Below are 21,980 nucleotides of genomic sequence, written 5' to 3' on the forward strand. Positions count from 1 at the left end.
CTGTCTCTGAGATACATCCTCAGCCTTGGAATATGGAGATCATATGCAGCCATCCTACACCTGCATTGCAAGGCTATAACAGAAAACCTCTGTAGTGGACCTTTGTGGATGGGGCCAGCACAGACACCTTTCTAATGAGCAGAAACTGAGAGGGGTGATGAGCTGTCCTTTGAGAGATTTAGGTACAGATGAAAGAGGCATATTATGATGATCATCAGAGTAGCTAGAGCAAGGAGGTTAGCACATGACAGCAGGCAGGTGGGTGGTCTCTTAGGCTTTCTCAGAGTCTGTGAGCCCTGTCAAAGTAAGTTCCTGAAAGTTATGTATGCAAGAAAATCTTATTTGATCTTCTGCAGCTCCTGGGATATCTTCTTTGTCCCAGTATCCCAACATGCCTCTGGACTGTATTGTTGGTTTCTGACCTTGACTTGAAGACCTGATAACCCAACACTGTTCTTTCACCAGTAGCTGGCATTAGAACAGTGCAGTGCCACCGTACAGAAGAGAGGTAAGGCTGGAAAAGAATGGCTTCCCATAGCTGTTAGTGTAAATTTTAAGAGTGATAATTTTTTTTCTTTATCCCAGCTAGCTCCCAAATAAATGAGACAGAGACTATAAGATGTATTTAATCAAGTTTTATGGTACAATAGCTGAGCAGTATCCGTTTTAACCCTCTAAGCTAATCTGGCTACCTCCCAGGTAAAATCTCGGAGATACTTGCATTTTAGTATTGGTCTGGCTCTCTCTGCTCCAGTGTGTTCCCCTGGTATCTCCTGGACCCTTTCTTCATGGTGAATCCTTCCTTCTCCTTTTCTCTCCCATTCCCCTGATTGGAATCATAAGTCCAGCCCTGTTCTCACTTCTGCTCAGCCATTCTGGATGATCACCTTTTATTGATAAATCAGAGAGTAAATGGGGAGCAATGTTTACACATCATTGAGACAGAAGATACTTGGAATAAGCATTGCAATGCCATGTCAGGATTACAACCAGATTGGGGGGTGGGGCACAGAGAAAACAGCATTTGAATAACACAAGGACAATCTTTACCTAGTGCACAATAACATTATGCCTACAAATGGTGGAAAAACATTCTGAGCGAGCAAGAATAGCTGGGTTCTGCCTGTGGAAAATGCTTGGGGCTGGGGGAGTGGTAAAAGGCATATTTATACTTCCTTCAGCCAGGGAGGAGTTCTCTCTCCATTCTTAATGGCAAGAGCCATATTCTATGCCATTGAGAGTTCTCCATAGAGACAGCACACGGGTCCTCCACATCTGTTGGCTCCAAATTGGTAGCTGAAGTCTGCAATAGGTCAAAATTATTTTTCAAGTGGTGCCTGTACGGAATATGTATATTTTTCCTTATTGAATATTATCCTTTAAATGATACAATGTAATAACTATTTACATTATATCAGTATAAAACATAATCTAGAGACAATTTAAATTATCTAATGTATATTAGCTTTCAGTAACTATGACAAATTATCTGAGATAATTAATTTATTAGAAACAAAGACTTATTTTGGCTAATAGTTTCATATTGCTTTGGGCCTGTGGAATCAGAATGTGTCATGGCAGGAGCTTGTAATAGAAAGGGCTTTCCCCTGTGGTGGCCAGAAAGCAAAGACAAATATACCAATATCCACTTCAAGGGTGTGCTCTCAATGACCTAACTTCCTGTGTTCAACTTCATAAGGTTTCTGTCACCTCCAAGCAGCACCATAGGCTGATGATCAAGTCTTTGATGTATGAGTCTTCAGAGACATTTCAGGTTGAAGCAATCACACAGGGGAAAGGGTGCATATGAGTTGTGAGCAAGTACTGTACATAAGGGATTCAAACATCAGTGTTTGAATCAAAGCCTGAGAGGAGTGCTGGATTCAACCCCTTGTGGATAGTAAGAAACTGGAAACACAGCTACAGAGACCAAGAACAGGCTATTGTCCACAAGCTGGTGGCCTAGGATAGCAGTGTCATCCTTCACTCTGAGGTTGGAGGTCCAGGAGCCAGCAGAGCCAATGTGTGAAGGCAGAGGTGAGCTAAGATGACTCAGCTCCAGTAGTCAGCCATCACAGGGTCATATGCCCTTTCCATTTCACCCAGAGCTTGAGCTGGACCTCAACTTCCTCAAGTCCCCATCTCAATACAGTACCTTCCATGTGCTCCAGGGTAAGTGTCTCACTTCCTGCAACCCACATCTCCTCCCCTTCCAGGTTAGGATAATATTGAAACAGCCTTCCAGATACGCCTTACCACCACTAGCTCTGTGCAAGTACATGAAGGATTTAATGAACAAGGCCCATCCCTGACAAGGCTCAGCATGGTGCCCAGTGCAGAGAAAGTGCATGAATTAATGCTAGACGTTATTGAAGGATTGATGAAAATTCCATGAAGAATGTCAAAAATACTACGGGGAGCCATGCTTTTAATTTATAAGACTCTCTAGCCCACAAATACAACCAGTCTCCTCCTCTACAAAATCCATACAATTTTCTGAAAATTTCAAGATTGATGACACCCTTGGTCAAAGCATCAGGCAAGGCAGCCATCAAAAGCCAGCCAGGGCCATCTATCCCACCCTGTGTCGATAGCCTGCAGCAAGCTTGAGATTTGTTGGCTAGGTCCCTGGAACGTCCATAAAGCAGAAAAGGCTGGGCATCGAGATCTGCTTAATTCTCGCTTTCCAAAGGGTTGTTATTCAGCGCATCCTTCCTTCCTTCTCACATCAAAGTAAATCACAAGCTGCCACCCTCAGATCAGCAGCCCCTCCACCCACCATCCAGCCTGGTGCTAGCCTGCACCAACTCAAACCCAGGAATCAAGAGGCAAATGGGATTAGTCCTTTAGGTGTTTCCCCAACAAATCTATCTCTTCCCTACCCCCAAACACCTTGAGATCTGTCTCTATTAAAGTGTGGGAGAAATGATGATTACACACACACACACACACACACACACACACACACACACCTCCCTGGTGCCCCAGTTTGAAGTTCATGTTCATTAGCTGCTAAGATCAGCTGGAGGGCTGCTGACTATGAGAGGAGACGCAGTCGTGGCTGTGGCTGTGAAATTAATGAAGTTTCCTTCTTTGGCCTCCTGAGCCTGCATAATCTACAGCCACCGTGGATCAACAGTCAGGAGCCCCGGAGAGGCCATTCTACCATAAACACCCCAGGCGTTCTGCTTAATAAAGTACGTGAACTCCACATTTGATCATGAAGATCGCAATTTTAAAATAGACCAAGAAGTAAAGCTACATGAAACAGGCAATGTCTTCCAGAAGAGACGGAGGCTCTGTTGAACCTTTTCAAGCCTAGGTGATGATGTCATAGACTGACTGAACAAGGCTAGGCAAGACTATAAGTATACCAGCTCACCAACTCCAGAGAACACACTCTTCTGTCATGTGTAATTGAGGGGCACACCAAGGACTCCTGGCCCACACAGAGCCCCCAGCCTAACAAATTGTATAGGTGGGGTAGCTTGGGACAGCCCATACTTGTGACTTCAGGGAAGCTTTGCTTAAGAGGTGGGATCAAAAAGGTGATCCCAGCAATAAGGATAAGAAAAAAATTCATTTTTTAGGCCCAATTTCCACAACGAAATAATAATTCTTGCCTTTGGCAAACCCATCCTTTGCCTGGCTTCCACAGCAAAGATAAAATATTCCCATATTTGGGTACTTTATCAACAGCAGGAGCCAGGGGAAGCAAGGTCCATACATCCCTTCCAATCCATGGCAGACTCAGAGGACTTGCCATCTCAGTGACACCCACCTTGCCCTTCCCTTCCCCTTTTCTGCCTAAGATGCAAGAGATCAAATCAGTCCATTGCCTAGACCCCACTGAAGTGAGGGCCGATCACTCACCAGAAATCAGGACAATGAGAGTCCTTTATTCTGCTTTCTCACTGGAATATAAGCCAGAGGCTGGAGACTGCTAATTTGAGGCCAGAAGGTGACACGTATATACACATGCTTGCACCTGTAAAGGCACGCGCACATGCACATACCCCAACACACAAACACATATACAGGCATCAGTACAAAATACAAACAAAACAAACATACAAAATATAAATGGTTTGGGAGCTAGAGAGATGTCTCTGTGGGTACAGCACTTGCTGCTAACTTACGAGGACTTTCCCTGGGCTTTGACTGCCAGGGACTGGACACGGCTAATGCGATCTTCAGCTCTCAGCAGCAGTCAGCATCAGCTAATGTGATTGCTCCTCATTTGCAGTGTTAAGACCCATGGCTCTTACAAGTGACTATTGTTGCCTTTAATGGTGATGGCACATGCCTTTAATCCCAGGACTCAGGAGGGAAAGGCAGGGAAATCTTTGAATTCAAGGCCAACATGATCTACAGAGGGAGTTCCAGGACAGCCAGGGGTACACAAAGAAACCCTGCTTCAAAACAAAACAAAACAAAACAAAACAAAACAAAATAAAAAACCCAACAAAACAAAACAAACAGCTTTCAGCCTCAGGTCTTGGGACCCTGGACCCTAGGGTTGTAGCTCCTGAACCTTGGTGTCCTTACAAGCATCCTCTTACTATTTCTGTCACTGCTGCCACTCTCATGAGTGTCCCCACTGCCACAGCTGCCCTTATTGCAGCACTGAGGGCTCCCCTTAGTGTGACCAGTTCTACCTCCTCCACTTACAATAAAAATCCAATGTTGTCAACCAAAAGGTCAGTTGGGAGTAAATGAAGGATTCTGGTTGTAGGCAGCTCCCTTCTGCTGAACCAGCATGGCAAGTGCTCTCCAATGGCCTGAGTGAGAACTGAGGGTCAACAGGGTCATCCAGAGGTCACTGAAGCTTGTCTTGCAGGAGTGGCTATGACTAGAGCATGTTTGCAGCTACTGGAGTGGCCTAGGAATGATTAAACCATATCTAAAACAGCTGGGCGGGTAGGAGGACAGTCATGCCAGCTGCCAACAAAAGGGGCTTTCTCCAACAGTTACGTATCCAAAGCTGTCAAATATAAGGAGAAGACCTGTGAACTGGCCTCTTCTTGACCGTTCTAGTCATTCACAGAAAACAAAGGTTTTCCTGTGGACTTCACCAGAGCTCAAAACAGAACACTTCCAATCGCCTTCAACAGCACTTGATAGATAGTGTGCTAGTGCCCCAGAGGAAGGTGGAATTTTGCAATATTGACCCAACAAACTACAGAATAGAAAGAAAACAGGGGGCATCCTTGATGCTAACAAAGGCAGAAAGATAAAGACTGGAGCTCAGAGGGTTCAGTGAGCTGTCCAAGGTCACACAGTTGACAAACAGCACAGCAGCTCCTCAGACAGCACCTTCCTACCCCGAGCCTTCCGCTCTTCACAGTCACTGTGGGCCAAGGTCAAGGGCTTCTGGCTCTCTCATGGCCCAGCTCTCCACAGTCCTAAGGACTCTTCTGCTCAGGACTCAAAGGATAAAGACAGAATTTTTTTTCCAAGAAACTGTGTACAGGCTCCTCAGCCCCTCACTGACCCCTGCCCTACTCCACAGCAGAGCAGTCGATAGCAACTTGGGAAATCCATGTGAGTTATGCAAGCGCATTGCCCCCAGAGCATGTTTTCTGCAACATGACACATGTCCTTTGTGGGAAGATAGCCCATTTCCTGTGCAGCATTCCAACTGTGCTGTGTGAGAACAGGACAGGACAGGGCCAGTATAATCCAGGTGAGGTGCGTGGACCAGAAGAGTAACAGGTAACAGTTGATTGTGGCAGATTCTTACCTCGAATGTGTAACTGCTACTCTCTTCCACCCACAAGAAAGTACATTACTGGCCACTAGCAGCCAAGACAAGTCTTATTTATGCTCTTTGTTTAAAATGACAGGACAACCTTCTTAGTGCTCCAAATATGATCTTCAAGCTTTGAATATACGAGGCCAAAGAACTCTTGCCATAACTCCTCAGTCCCTGATGCCAACACACACTTCAACCACACACCATCACAGAGGTTGACTTGCTGCTGGTGACCCAGAACATGGCGCTGAAGTTCTAGACCATGCAACAGTTTGTGGACTCCAGAGTGCCAGGAGTTGGTCACCAAGTGAGAGGAGCCTGCTAGGGAGCCCGTTGTTTCCAGCTTTGTACCTAAGATGACACAGAAGGTACATGCTGGACTCCATAAGTGTGAGGAACTGTAAGTGTGATGTACCTATCTTCAGATGGGCAAACTGGGGACAGTAATACTCAACAAGTTTGTCCTGCCCACCACCCTTCCTGCCCATTCTCCAACGCATTGGACACTCACCGGACACCTGTGGAAGGGACTGGAAATGGACTCCTGCTAGGTCAGCCCTGGACAAAATGGGTATTAGAGAAGAGATGAAGTATGTAGGAGGATGTGTTTGGTTGCTAATGACAGCATCTATCAGAAATCCATTATCTAAGGGTGGGATGCTCAATTAGTTGTTGTGACAGGACCACCTGAAGCAATTATCTCAGGTCAGCTGGACCAGGGTCCAAATTATGAATGTCTCTGGGCCTGTTGGTCCTTTAGTTTTCCTCTGGTCCTACACACACACACACACACACACACACACACATACACACACACATACACACACACCAACAATAACAACTACCACTACCACTACTGCCGCCACCGCAGGTACTGTCCCTACTGGGACAAGCTCTGTTTGTTCAACAGAAAGATGGCAACAGATAACCCCAGTCTCATCTTCTATATCTTGTCCCCTCCCTGGTGGCCATTCATGGCCTCCATTGTTCTAGGACAAGCCTCCATTTGGTACTAAGGGAGGAGACAGTTTTTCACTTAGACTGTGCCATTTGATGATCTGGTGGCCAACTGGGCACTTTGATATTTGTCCCCTAGTAACTTGCAGGATACAGCTACTCCTGCATCGGGGCCCTTGGGTCTCCTTCTGGGCCTCACCTTCCCTCCCTGGATCCTCTAAAAAGGAGCACACACATAACCCAGAAAAGTATCCATGGTGAGAAGCCGGGGCAGCTCACGATGGCCGGGGCTGTGATTCGGGAAGACTGAGAGCGGAAAAGCCGCTTTGTGCTGCCAAGCTCCTCCGCGAGATCCTGAATGCAGAAGAATTGGTCTCCATGATAAGATTTTCTCAAAATGGAAATGGAAACACTGGAGATGGTTTAACTGTGCCAACGGAAAATTGATACTGGGATCAGGCCAGCTTAACAGGGTTCCCACTGGAACTCTGGTGCTCTCTAGATGGAAATCCAGCCTGTGAGATAACGCCGATTAAAACGATCCCGTTCCAAGTGTCTTTCGGGGTGACAGTGTCCACAGAAGCAAAAGAGTTGGGTCAAGATGTAGTAGCCGGTGACCAAGGGACGAGGCAGGAGGGATAGAAGCTGCAGTGGGATAGAACAGTGTCCTAAGAGGAGGAGGGGGTGACTCACAAAACAGCTAGGGGCATAACATGGTAAGGTAGTATGGGTAGACTAAGCATACTCCTTACTGTGCCCCCTGCTGAGGCCATACTAAGATAGTTATTCCCACAGCTGGCCCACAGGGAGTGCTTGTGGGGGAGGAGAGGGCTCTTTTGTCCTCTGTCAGCTCTCTCAACAGCCCTTCTGGCCTGCTCCATGTCTATCACAATGCCAAATAAGACCAGCAAGCAAAATGCCAAGCAAAAGCCACTTTTCTTTCCAAATGCCATTTATTATTTTTGTCTTTATAACCACCAAAAACAAAACAAAACAAAACAAAACAAAACAAAACAAAACAAAACAAAAAAACCCAAAAACCAGTGTGGTGCAAGGCAGAACTTTTGGAAGACACAAAAAATAGAAAACAGGAAAATCCAACAGTGCCAACATCTCTGCTGACCAAGGACTCTACCTTTAACTGGAGTCTGGCTCCCACGTGGTCCTGAAGGAAGCTCAGACCAAGAAAGCCAACAGCAGGTGGAACAAGGTACCAGCAAGGCAGGACTGTCCTAGGTCCTGACACCTGCCTGCATGGGCCTCAGCATATTCTGAATGCTCTCGACTGCAGTTCCCACTATGACCTGAGGCCTATACAGTACCTGCAGCATCACCTGCAGCTAAAACACCTGGGACTGGGTTTGGCAGACACATAGAGCTCACTAGCAGTCTCCATCACAGAGTCTTCATCACAACCCCACAGGGCAGACCTGAGGTGAAAATTCCTTTCCTAAGCCACGCTTAATGTCTCCCAGACAAGGTTAAACCTCGATACTTTAGTTTACGGATGAAGACTGAGGAGGACCCAAGGTGTATCTTCCTTAAGGAAGATTCCACAGCTGGAAAGCAATGGATTCACGATGCAGACTCGGTTTGCAGCTTTGTTTTGTTTTCTCTGCTTATCACATGTGGAAAGAGGGGATAGAGTAGAAGACGGGGAGGGTAGAGAGAGAAGAGACATGGGCAAGGATGAACAAGCCCAAGGCTGGAAACCCAAACGTTCTGTCTTGCAGAGTCCTCAGATCCAGTGACACCCACTCCTGTAAAAAAAAAAAAAAAAAAAAAAAAAAAAGCAAAAACAAACCCCTTGTGGGCACCAGGATGGCTCGAGCAGTTGAAGATGCTGCTGCTAAGCCTGAAAACATGAGTTCAGTCCCTGGGACCCACAAAGCAGAAGGAAAGGGCCAACCCCTCCAGCAGATCCCCAGCCCATTCACACGCTAAATAACCATTGACCCATAACCCTAACTCCCTAAAACTGTTATTTAAAAAAGCTTTAAAAACTTTTCTTTTGTGTTACCAGGTCAAAGTCCCTGAATGGATATAAAAGGGATTCCTTGTAAGTGTCATTGTTAAGTTACAAGCTGACACTGGACAACCAACAACCACACCCGGACTTCCAAGAATACCTCGGAAGATGAACCGGACCCAGACCCTCCTAGCTCTCCCCCTTGCTACTCAGATACTTGCCTTCCCAACCCAGGAAGCTCACTCCACAGCCTTTAGGAAGATAAACAAAAACAGCTGCTATTTTTGAAGGGGTATTTTTGTCAAACAATCTCTGGTTTCCTCCAGGAATTTCAGCCACACAGTCCCCTTGGTGGTGCGGTTTCCGGAGCTGACACACATCCGATTGGGCAATTGGTGTGGTTTCTTCTGTCTGTCCGTCCCTCAAAGTTTCTGCTCCTGGGAGGGATACCCAGGCTGAGCAGCAGCGGTTCCAACCCCTTCTCCATCCCTAAATACACTAGTGTCACTCAGCCCTTGCCTTTATCAGAAGATGTGGGGACATCATAGGAGCCTGAGGTGGGGGTTCACACCTCAAATCCCAGCACTTAGGAAATGGAGGCAGAAGAATCAAGATCCAAGGTCAGCTAGGCTTAAGAGACTTTGTCTCAAAAGACCCCAGAACAAACAAACAAGATTCACGGAAGCAGAGATCACCTCTCCAGAGCTCAGTCTAAGGGATAATCCACAGCTGGGTGTCTATGATACAGTGCTGGGCAAGGTGGTGAATGCTTCTAATCCTAGCACTTGGGAGACAAAGGCAGCTAGCCAGGTCTACAGAGTGAGTTCCAGGCCAGGTGTGTGTGTGTGTGTGTGTGTGTGTGTGTGTGTGTGTGTGTGTGTGTGTGTCCATGATGTGCAAGGTCACCAGTGTATCAGTTTATCCTTCCAACCTACCCGGGTTGTAGACCCAGAGAACTCAGCCACTCCCAGCCCAGGTGAGAGACCTGAGCCCAGGTCCTGGATGCCCAGAAAAGCAAAAATTAATAAGTCTCTGTAGAGGTCCTGGGGAAAGCCTGCTAAGAATCATCACACTTTCAGGAGGCACGCATGAGTGAGGCTGGGCTCAACAGGTATTCAAGCAGGTGATGGGAACAGGAGAGTTCGGGTATTTAGATACTCCAGCCAGTCTAAGGCCAGAGGCAAAGTAGCCCAGGATGCATTGAGTGACTCCCCCAGGATACTACTAGAAAGGCCTCAAAGGTATCATCCCTCCATTGCTGGACTCCCTGGATGATCCTCACTTTGAATCAGTGTAAGATCTCCTTATACTCATCCTGATAGGCAAGCTTCTTAGAGACCCAGCAACAGGTTACATTTTAATAGAGCTTTGCAACAATTGATGTGTGTTGCAGACTTATTAGAGAAAGCACCATTCTGGACTAATAAACAGAGCCAAGATTCAGAGCCAGGGAACCTGTTATCTGTGCCTGGATTCATGTTTCAGGTCAGCCTGGAACAGATACTCAGGTTGAATACTATGTCTGAAGGGGTGTTATTCAAGTTGTAGATATCATTGGATATACAGATGGGAAGAAGTTCTGGGTGTTTGGGAGGGCTTGGGAGGGTCTAGAGAGAACACTTTCCCTACTAACCCTCAGGAACATAAATGTCCATGAAATTTCACCCCAATTGGTTAGAAAATTAGGGAATCCAGTGGGGGGTTGTTGTTTGGTTGGTTTTTGTTCTTTCTTTTTTCTTTTATTTCTTCTACCTACTAATTCACCTTTGTTTTCAGTGCTCTAAGTCCTCCACTAACACATGCGTGTTCACGTACACACATTCCATACATATGCATGTATATGCACATGTTACACCCATATGGACTAACCTCCAAGAGGTCTGTCTCCCTAAATCAGCTGAATGAGTATTCTTCACACCTCGTTCCAGAGATTGGTCACCTCTGGCCACGGTGGGGTGGACTCATCCCATGCCCCAGGAATGAGGTCCTACTGAGTGCTGCTGGCCTATCTTCCGGGCTTCTTCACGAAATGGAGAGCTGGTAAGCATTGACCTTGGCTGGCAGAGAGTGCCAGGGAATTAGTCACAGCTCTGCTCTTTCCACGCTGCAATGGGCACCTCGGTCCTTGTCTGTGTCTGTAATGCAATCAAAGCAATGAAGGATTTTAATGATTCAGCATCATGTAGCCTGGCTCAGGCCATGGGTCTAACACAGCATGAAGATGGATGGCAGCTGGTCCCTTCTCTGTCGCCACCCTAGACTCGGTAGTTGGCTCATTCAGAAGCTAAGAGTATGCCCCTCAGGGCAGGGAGCAGAAAATGTGTCCCCCAGAGCATGAGCATGGCCTCCTCCCAATGTCACTGAGAGCTGTGGACAGTCCCTGGACTCCAGCCTCATACATGTGTTGCTTATTTGAAGAGGACAGACTGCCTGTTGCTTATTTGAAGAGGGTCAGATGCCACTAGAAGCACAGCGTGTCCCCAGAATTCACATGTCACTTGTACTCTTCCTTGGGCCATTGGCTCATCTGCCTGCAGGCTGAAGACATTTAATTGGTTCTGAGAAGCACATCACCCACAGCCACAGGCCCACACATTAGAAAATGGGTGCGATCCTGCACCTCCACCCTAAATGCTTTTTTAGCATTTCCCCCTAAAATCAAATGAGTGATGTATGGAAATGAACTGAGAAAATTCATTACATTAATTTATCTAATTTTGGAGGCAGACTTGAGATGAACAGCACCTAGCTCTCTAACACTTAGCCCTCCCAGGTATTGATCTCTGAGTCACGTTAGCCTCGGCAAGGACCTTTTTATAGCCCCAAAGGGCTGCGATAGCCAGCTTCCTCATGAATATAAATGTCCTGCTTAGAGGCGCAGAGACATCACTCTCCAAGGTCATGTCAAGGAGTGGCAGGCACAGCGGGCTGCCCAAAGTTCACCCAGGAGCCCCGTGCATGAACCATCGATCCTAACAAGATCAATGCCATGAACCACAAGTCCCGCAGAGGAAGAGGTGGGACTGGGTCATTTCAGGTTCCTGTCAGCCTTTACAATAATAGCTTATGGAATTAAGAGTCTGTCACCTTAGCATACACCCCCATGACTGAGACAGGCTGTGACAGGGATAAACTTACCACAAGAGGAAACCCGGTGGTCCAGTAATAGTTTTGCTAACTCATGCTTCTCGGTGGGCCAGGGGGACATCTTCAGAATGACACATTTCTGACAGATGGGATGGATCAGTGGTTAAAAGCACTTGCTGCCAAGTCTGAAGACTTGAGATCAATTTCCAAGCTTCACATGGTGGAGGAAGAGAATCCACTCCTTCAGATTGTCTTCTGACCTCTGTGTACACTCACCATGGGGCATGTATGTTCATGCACCCAGACAGACAGAAGACAGGAAAAAAGACAACAATAATACACAAATGTAATTTTTATTTTAATTAAAGAGGAAGGAGGAGGAAGAGGACCCACTAGCACAGTGAGACTGTTTGTCCCAGCTCTGGGCTAGTGCCAGCTGTTTTAGAGAACTTGCTAAATATACTGGAGGATGTCACCAAGTCTACAAACCTTACCACCAATTGTACAATCCTGGAAGTGGCAAAAGAAGCCCAGGGTCTCTAGTAACATTTTCCTCTTCTAAGCCAGCGATTCTCAACCTTCCTAATGCTATGATCCTTTAATAGTTCCTCATGTTGTAGTGACCCCCAAACATAAAATTATTTAATTGCTGTCTTATAACTGTAATTTTGTTTCTGTTATGAATTGTAATGTAAATATCTGATATGCCAGATATCTGATACTTGACTCCCAAAGAGGTAAAGACTCACAGGTTGAGAACTGCTGCCCTAAGCTCTCTTTGCTTTTTTGGGGGTGCTGCGATCTTCTGTCCCCACTACACCCAGGTCTCAGTTTGCATGAGGCAAACACAGAGCTGTGGGCACACACCCACTCAACTCCCAGCTCAGCCCAGACATTCTTCACAGACCTCTCCATCCCCCGCCTCCCAAGAAGGGACTGTGAGAGTGAGCTGTGGAACTCATTTCAACAGCTGATCGTGGTCTGAGAGCACAAGCTGGAGGAAAAGAAGGAGTACAGTTTACCTTTCTACTCACCCCTTGGGAAACTCTTACCTCTGCCTTGAGAAAAGCATGCCCCAGTCAGCCACTATCCCTGGGTCCCAGATCGATTCTAACTCATCACCTTATACCAATACCTGGTGGGCACTGTCTTCACCTGCAGAGGCCATTTAGATACAGAAGTCCTGTTGTACTAAGGTTGAGACATCTGGGAAAATGCAAGTGTGGCCGTGTCCTTAGCCATACCCTTCCTCTAAGGATGCTAGCTCAGGGTCCACTACTTGCTGCACTCATTTTTTCAGCCATCTAAGCTCCTCCTTGCATCCTAGAGCCAATATGCTAACTCCTTCTGCTTCTCTAGCCCCAACCTAACACTCTGTTGCCCCATGCATGGATACAGCATAGATAGGTAGATAGATAGATAGATAGATAGATAGATAGATAGATAGATAGATAGATAGATAGATCATAGATACAGAATAGGCCCCATTATAAAATGAAGACTAACAGTGAGGGCATGAAGCCACGAGACCAGTCACTGGCTGGGCATCCAGAACACATTATCTCCTGAACCTTGGAAAGGCAGAGCTAGAATTTGAACCTGGATCCTTTTAAATTTGCTTATTTATTCTATGTATATGAACAGGCTGTCATTGATACACCAGAAGAGGGCATTAGATCCAATTACAGATGGTTGTGAGCCACCATGTGGTTGCTGAGAATTAAATTCAAGACCCCTGGAAGAGCAGCCAGTGCTCTTAAATGCTGAGCCATCTCTCTAGTTCTACCTGGATCCTTTTAAACTCGGAATCCAAGTTCTTTTTTGGCTAAGCTTTAAGCTCTGTAGAAGCAAGCCAATTTCACAGCACTTTGGAACCCTTGATCAAGAGAGAAGGTGATCTCTTTTCCATCCAGAGCATCACAGAAGGACTAGGTGGAATGGCCATTTTCATAGATCAAAATGGTAGAATATCAGGCACTGTGAAGGCTCGCCAGAGTCAAGGCTTGCTGGATTACATCTTGTCTCCTCTATGGCCCAGAAAGATTTCAAAAGCGGCTCTTGAAATGACTGTGTAATAGAAATTAGATACTGAGTCACTCATGTATTTCCTCCTGAGCAACCAGAAAAACCACAACTTGCAGCTAGTGTAAGGTCATAAGCCTGGGTATTAAAGAGATGATACGCAAAAGTGATGCATACCGCCTTCAGGATTGCCCACAAATTCATGGACATGGTTGTCATGGCAACCCCAGAGCCCATGTGTTGTAAAAGGTAACCCTGTGAGATGGAAGAGCCTAGATGATGAATAAATGTGAATGAGAACATACATTTCCTGTGTTTATCTATCAGTACTTGGAGAAGGTTTGTTACAGAGGCTAGCATGATCTATCCTGAGTAATACAGAATGAGAATGCTTTCAGCTGCACATAACAGAAAAGGGTAAAAGTATATTATAAACACTTATATGGTTATCTTCCCACATAACAAGGAATTCAGGAATAAGAAGCTCCAGTACCAAAGTTGAAGGACACAATCTGTCTTTCTGCTCAGCCTCCCTTAGCGCATTGACTCTCACTCTCACACTAGTCAACGCATAGAGGGTGGCTATTAAATGCCTGGCACTGCATCTGCCGCTCAGGTAGGAAAAAAAGCAAAGGGTGGGGCAAAAGGATGAAGGCCGTTGAGTCTGCCTCACTCAGCCAACACTGAGGTTTCACTAACGGGGCCAGCAAACACCAGTGACTGACTAGTGCGGACAATACAAGGCTATGCCTTCCCAATGCACTCACAATTGGTCTCCTGGGCCTGTGGGACTAACCTACCTAAGACCAACAAATCTATATAGGTTCCTGAGCAAAGCATGAGTGATGCAGCTACTGTGTGGTCAACAATAGCCCACCTCTGCACCTGATAGCTCATGTCTGTTCCCCCTTACTAGGAAGGGCTTCACTTAAGATCAGCTGATTCTTTGTCTTTTCAATCTTTGGCCCTCAGCTCCATCCACCTCAGAGCATCGTTTCTTCAGCTTCCCAGAGGCCTGGCTCTCATGCAGAGGATTGCTAACAGGCTGATGATCCCGAGAAGCCTGAGACAGCACAATGAGAGATGGCACTATGCCAGGACCCACTGTCACCATGCTGCTCCTTTGTTAGTGGGGATACTGCTGACAGGCTTCAACAGATCATTGGAAAGCAGCTGAGATGGGTAAAACTCAGTCTGCTTGGTGCTTGTGAAGGTAGGGAAAGGGCTCAGTCAGAAGGTAGACAGTGAAAAGCAAGCTGAAAGGATGCCTTGGGAGGAAACAATTTGAGTACTGACAAAGCTTTATGCACTTAGATACTCCCAGTAAGATGGTTTCTAATGATATAAGAGTGAACTCCTTAGAAACAGACAAAATCACAATCACAAGCCATTGAAATAGATGTATACATGTGTGTACGAAGTAGAGGTGAGACTGAGAATGATGATGATGATGATGACAGACATATAGATTATGGATACATTAAATAAATGCATGGATTTATGGATGAACAGATGGTTTTCAGGCATCTAGTATAGTATGCATTCATAAGATATGAGTGTAAAAGGTTTAGAATGGGAAGTCGTACTGAAAGAGAAGGGAGTTTAAACAATAGACACTCGTATATGGAAGAGGCTGGAATGAGACTATGTAGCCCTGAGTAGTGAAAACACGGAGGACGATGTTTGTTCCTTTTTTTCCTACTTTACGCATTTGTAACTTTTTTCCCTTTATAAGTACACACTGTATTTTTTAACCAAAGAAAAGCTACTTATAAAAACATGAGCGCTGCTGGGTAATCGTGGCAAGCTGGATAGGACGGAGGGACATTCTGTTCAGTTGCGTTAGTGCTCAGAGAGGTCACTGTCCTGACCTGACTGTCCTCGCTGATGACCGCAGTTTTCATGTAGCCAAGTTCAGGGTCTCTCCCACAGAACCAGTGACTCTGTGTAACCCTAGCTTCTAAGGCCTTCCCCACAATCAGGCTTTAGCTGTGACACCTGGGGCACAACACCGCCCCCCCACACACACACACCCCAGGTTGTCTTCTGCAGGCATGACCAACGTGAGTCATCTTGAATCATGGTCAGACCTAGAGATTCCTTCCTCTACTTGTATCCCCCAAGGGTAGTCTCTCTGCCGACAGAGACCTAGGCTGCTCTGTTGACCTGAAATTCCTTCCAAACTGTGGGACAATGTTCTAACATGCCCTACGTACCGAGCAAAGGCAGAAAAAAAATCTAGAGTTTCTCCTATTTTAATCCAAACTTAGATTGTTACCATCCATCTTTATTTTTGTGACCTAATTTTCTTCCATTCCACTGCTTTATAATTCTTTGTGACAGTTAATGTTGATGTCAACTTGACAGATCTGGAGACGAGGCTCTGGGCATGTCTGTGAGGGATGTTTTAGATTAGGTTAACTGAGGTGGGAAGCTCCACCCTAAATATGAGTAACAGCATTCCATAGGCTCCGGTCCTGAACTCCAAAAAGAAGCGAGCATCATCCTTGGTTGCTCTGCTGCCTGACTGCAGACACAATGTAACCAGCTGCCTAACCTTCCTGCTACAGTATCGTCCTCCTGATGAGCTGGGTCCCTTGAACTGAGAGCTAAAGTAAGGGCTTCCTCCTCTAAGCTGCTTCTTGTGAAGTATTTTGTCACTGCAAGAATAACATTAATGAAAACCCACTCCACAGAACTCCACGGAACTCCACGGAACACACCACACTGATTTGGAACTTCCTAGCTTAGGTTGATGCGGAAACTGGCTGCTTCTGCCATTTTGACATGAATAGCTGCCCCATTACTAAAGTCAACTATGCAATACCAAACTCCTTCCCAATTAACACGATTTATTATTATTATTTTTTAAGGACACACTCTCAGGTATCCCTGGAAGCCTTGAACTAAGTATTCAAATATAGGCTTGAACTTCTGATCCTTCTGCCTCTTCCTCCCCAGTACTAGACAGGCGCACACCACCATGCCAGTTTTATTCTGGGCTGGGAACTCAACTCAAGGTTTTGTGCACACTAAGCAAGCAGTCTCCCAAAACCTCAAAACCCCTAACACTTCAATCAGAGGGAAAAAAATCTGAAAAGATTCTACAAATTCTTGTATATCTCCTCAATTTTTCTGCAAAGCAAAGCTTGCTCTATGCAAATAAAATGTTTTTCTAAAAAAAAGAAAGAAAAAGAAAACAGCTTATACATTTTTTTTTAACTAAAAATGACTAAATATTTGAGGGACTGCAGTGAGAAGCAGTCAAATAAAAAGTTAAGAAAATGACAAAAGTTGTGGGACTCTGTTTTCTTGAGTTAGAAAAGAGGGGACCCACTGGTGTTCATTACAGTAGAGAGATGAAAGATGACGGAAAGGATCCCTGGGGACCAACACTGGCCGAGCATCCTCAACAAGTACATCTCACAACCTAACAACATCCCTCACTTGTAACAGCGGGAGAGGAAGGGTCTAAAAGGCATCCAACTTAAGAAGAGCAAGTTTTTCCAGTGAGTAGCATGGCCACTAAAAGGCCCAAAGCTCCAAATGCCAGACCAGCTAGGTGCCAGGGATACCCATGGCCCCAAGAATCTGTCTGTTGGACCTCAGGCCATCCAGCTGCCTGTGGTAGCCTGGCTCCTGTGAACTCTGTGCTCTCTTTCTGAAGGCCAGCTTCTCACCTGTAAAGTGGGAAGATGGGGACTAAATTACACAGTGCTCAGCAAAGGGGAGGGTCACCAGAGGAGAATCAAGCAGCTGCCATTATTCCTATAGGCCTTCAGGCACACACACACACACATACATGCATGCCTATAACTAATTCCCAGGTCCTTATTCTCGTGCCTGCCCTTGTCCTGTACCTCCACAGAATCCATCTCTCTAGAACTATCTCTGCCATCTGACAAGAACATGGAGCCCTAGCTCTGAGTCCCACTGTGTCTGGGGTCCCAAGCTCTACCCCTACCATATATTCCCAGCACAACACACATTTTTTACTGGGCCAATCATCCCGTCCTCAGTAGCAGTCCTTATGTTCTGTGTCTTCCCTAACTCTACCCCATCTTGCTTGTCACCACCACTCCCACTGGTGGCCCTGCCTCTAGTCCTTGCAGGTATCTGATTGTCAGCATCCTGCCCAGACCTTTCACATACCTCCATCCTTATGTGCAAAAAAGCTCTAGTGTTGAAACTGGTACCCAAGCCTTGTCTATGGCCTTGGCTCCCCCTGGCCTTATCACACACTGTGCACCAGAGCCCAGTTCCCTTCCCCAACACACATACCCCCCTTCTCTCCTGCAGTTCAGGGAATGCCACCCAGCAAAGAGCCCCTACCTCTCTCTAGAAACTCTTGGATTAGTTGCCATGCAAGCTTCCTTTCCTAGGGCATTTCATCCAAGTCCCTGCCTCAGTTTGACCCCACCTGCTCAGGTATAGAAGCCTCTCCACAGACAGCTTCCCCTTTCCTTTGAGCTGGATGGATACCTCAAGGGTATCCCCCACCCTACCACATCCCACTGTCCAATCAGAAAAGCCGTTTTTGAGTAACCTGGCAACTTGTTCCCTTTAATGACCAGAAGTATGGGCTCCCCACTTACCATAATTACATTTTCCCTTCTCCAGTTCAAAACCTTAGCCTGTCTTCAGGGAGAGAGGACACACTGGTGGAAAACATCTGTCTGGAGAGCTGGACAGAGGATGGAAAGAAATCTGGTGCCTTCTGTTTACCATGAGGCTGAACTTGGAAAGTAAATATGCAGCCACAGCATGCTGATTGGGTGGGGACAGCAAGCTCCTCGTCTGTGCTGACCAGGCAACTGGGGGCTCGGACAGGCTAAAGACTGCAGGCTTCGGGCCAGCGCTCTGCTGGATCTCTCTCTCTCTCTCTCTCTCTCTCTCTCTCTCTCTCTCTCTCTCTCTCTCAAAAGGACTTTCTGTTACTGTTTCCCTACAAGGAGTAGATGGCAATGGGGCACTTGGGGACAAGGTGTCGGGATACTTGGGGTCTGCTGGTGTGTCCATTTTGTTAACCCCAGTGTGGAAATTTGGCTGCAACATTTCTGCCTAGTGCAACTGCAATTATAAGTGGAAAATAGAGAGCTTCCAGGAAGACAGCCCCATAGCACCTTACAGAGATAGGAGTCAGGAAGGAGAAGCAGGACAAGGAAACTGCCTTGATCTGAAATCACTGTGGGCTGAGTACAACCAGAGGACAGCCACATCACATTGTCCCCAGTTGTCAGCCACATGCCCTCAATCAGCAGCCCAATGTCCCTCAATCGCCAGGCAATCTAACCTTCAGTCATCCTGATGACCTCTCTCCAAGTTCCAGCCAGCATGTCTCCAGAGTACACTGACGCATCCTTCTAGTATCCTCCCAGCCTGTCCCTCCCTCAATTATCCTGACATGTCCCCAAGTGCCAAGTGCATCAGCCCCCTTCTACTCTGACCATTGAGTAACCAAGTCATTTCAGAGTTCCAAAATGTCCTGCAGTCACAGCTCTGGAGAGGACTAAGCTGGGTTGGACTTACAGCACATGCAGGGCAGTCTGGCCATTTTCCAAGTGGAAAAACAGAGAAGGGAGGGACTAGCCCACGGATGTACAGCAAGACAGAGCCAGTGGCAGCTTCCTGTGCTGTGCTGAGACCCAGGACGGCTTTTATCACAGCCAAGTGGAAAGCCAGGACCTTCTATCTCATTGTTTGTGTGGCTAAAAACCTCAAGAGCCTCACTTTGGTAAAATGACATGTGTGGCAGCCATTTCCTGTCATTCTGTGGACACTTTTGTGTAACCTCTGCCCTAAAACCCTAACCTGCACATTCATACCAACCTTCATCCTGACTCCGAGAAGAAACAATTATACTCATTTCACAGCTGAGGAAACTGAGACTTACCTGAGGAGGTTAGGTAGCCTGTCTTTGCCTATCTGGAGTCAGGCTGGGTCACATGCACCTGGACTGACTGTCACATATCACATACACTTAAAATGCTAAGGCTGAACTCCCAGCATCATGCCCACCCTCCACCCCCAGGAACCAATCTTCCATACTCATGGCATGCCAGGGAAGAACTTGGGGTGCAGAAATCAGTGCCCTTGTGATAGATGACATATGGCCCAGGGACATGACACTTACTGTTCAAACTACCTACCCAGCCTCCCTCTCCGTGGCTTCAGTGAGCATAGGATAGATGGGTTTGGGAGTATAGGGGTTTCTGTAGGAAGCACAGGCTGAACTCAGGGCTACATAAACAACATGGCCAATGCTTCATGGCCAGACATACAGCCCCTACCCCCAAGCCAGAATGTGTGTGTATGCCTGAGGTGGTTGCCCAGGAAGCTGCCTCCTCTATAGGACCAGGACTGTAGGATGTATCTGGGCCAAACAGGATGTCTGTAACTGAGCATAATGCCTTCCTGTGTTTGCTGACACAGAATGTGCACCACTCATCCTGGTGGCCCTGAAGAAATGTCATCGCTGTTCCCTGACGTGAGGGAAAGAAAAAAAAACAGATAAATCAGCACTGTTGGCCTACGGATGGCCTTGAAACTGCATGATTTCTGTGCTGCTTGACACAAGAGATGCTGAGTCAGGGATGACCCCAAACCTCCCACAGACATTAAGAAACACCTGCTTGTGACTCTAGCTTCAAGTGTGAGCCATGGGCCGAGGGGCATGGCTATGGAAACTGGCCAGTGTCCTCATGTATCAGTTTCTTTATCCATAAAACAGACCCTGAAGCAGGACCTTCCTCCCAGAGAGCTAGGGGTGTGAACACGAGCCTTGTCTGCTGATGAAAGCCACAGCACCAGGTGTTAGAGTCCTTAGGCATAGGGAAAGGCAAGTGCTTCCATGGCGATGGTCACTTTCTTTACTCTCAGTTCTCTTGTTCCTCATCGCAACCTTGCTCTGTCCCTTTGGTGAGAACCGGGTACCAGAGTTCACTGTAGCTGCTCTCTACAGACACTCCAATGTTCTATGTGGTCAGCAGATGCTGAACCTGCCTCCAGCATGGTCCTTGCCTCCCGTAATTCAGGCCCTGGAGGATGGGCTGGCCCTGTGACTCACTTCTTATGAATAGAACACATCAGAAATGATGTGTTATAAAAGTGATGCCTTAGGTTATAAAAAGTCTGTGGCTTCCATCCTGCCTTCTCCTGGATCATCGCTAGTTAATTGGTATGTGGGTGGGTGAATGTGAGTGCTCCTGTGTGTGGTGGCCAGAGGACAACCTCGAGTGCTCTTGAGTAGTGCCATCTATCCACCTACTGTGAGACAGGGAGCTGGCTGCCTGGAGCTCATCAATTAGGCTATACCGGCTGGTTACCATGGATCCACTGAGCTCCACCTGCTCCCAACATCTGGGATTCACAAAGGCTTGCCACCAATCCCCAAAATTTTATGTGGCTTCTGGGACTGAAATTGCAGTCATTGTACTTGTAAGGCAAATACTTCACTAAGTGAATCATCCTTGGAGCTCACAGGTCATTGATTTAATTATGAAACTACACTGTGGAGGGACAACTATAAACCTCTCCGATTGCATCTTGAGGTTGGTGACGGCCCAGGCCCTTCTAAGGAATCTAGTCAGAAACTGCAAGGCAAGCCTGACCTTCTCAGGTGATCTGATCCCAGATTCCTGGTTGGTCACACGGAAATTGTGAAGTGATAAATGCTGGGCGATGAAGCCTCCTTAACCGTGAGTCAGTGGTGCATGTAGCTGTAACATGCTTGAGTGAACTCCTAGTCACCCATCAAGACCGGGGTGACACGCTGCATCATCCACAAAGCTTCTCAGAGCACTCTACTTCCCCTTGATCAGCTTCCCGCTCCACTCTCAAAATTTCAGTGAACACGGCAGGCCTGCTCCACCAATGTGACCATGAGCCCTCAGAGTAGAGACAGGGCCTTAGTCACCCTGTTACAGCCCGAGATAAAGAGTCTGGCTGACACAGCATCGCATTTATTCAATGAGTAAGTGACGTGAGCAGCAACCGTCACCTGCCTGGGCACTACCTCGCATGCCCTGTCCTGCACTACCTCGCATGCCCTGTCCTCTGGCTCTTGGGAAGCTGCTTGGCTCCCTCCATCCAGAGTCCACATGCTGGCCAGTCTGGGCTTAAGCCAGTCCCCTCATCTGCCCAAGAGGAGGTGACAATGTGTCCTAGTACTTGTTCTCCATGAATATTGGC

General features: G+C 46.8%; 1 long non-coding RNA gene across 4 annotated transcripts; it reads right to left on the minus strand.

Annotated features, from left to right (window-relative positions):
* Window positions 1–655: 655 nt before the first annotated feature.
* On the minus strand, window positions 656–18,584 carry LOC117717509 (uncharacterized). Of its 4 annotated transcripts, none has more exons than XR_004607955.2 (3): window positions 11,820–18,561; window positions 10,551–10,816; window positions 656–1,303 (listed from the first exon to the last, which is right to left on the minus strand). It is a non-coding gene; the product is annotated as an uncharacterized LOC117717509 (long non-coding RNA). The 4 variants fall into 4 exon arrangements; XR_004607954.2 differs by lacking the exon at window positions 656–1,303 and adding an exon at window positions 7,746–8,472 and having other exon boundaries at window positions 11,820–18,560; XR_013103454.1 differs by lacking the exon at window positions 656–1,303 and having other exon boundaries at window positions 8,483–10,816; window positions 11,820–17,470; window positions 18,386–18,584.
* Between the last annotated feature and the right edge of the window lie 3,396 nt (window positions 18,585–21,980).

This window comes from Arvicanthis niloticus, chromosome 1 (assembly GCF_011762505.2).
Source record: "Arvicanthis niloticus isolate mArvNil1 chromosome 1, mArvNil1.pat.X, whole genome shotgun sequence".
Classification (NCBI taxonomy): Eukaryota; Metazoa; Chordata; class Mammalia; order Rodentia; family Muridae; genus Arvicanthis; species Arvicanthis niloticus.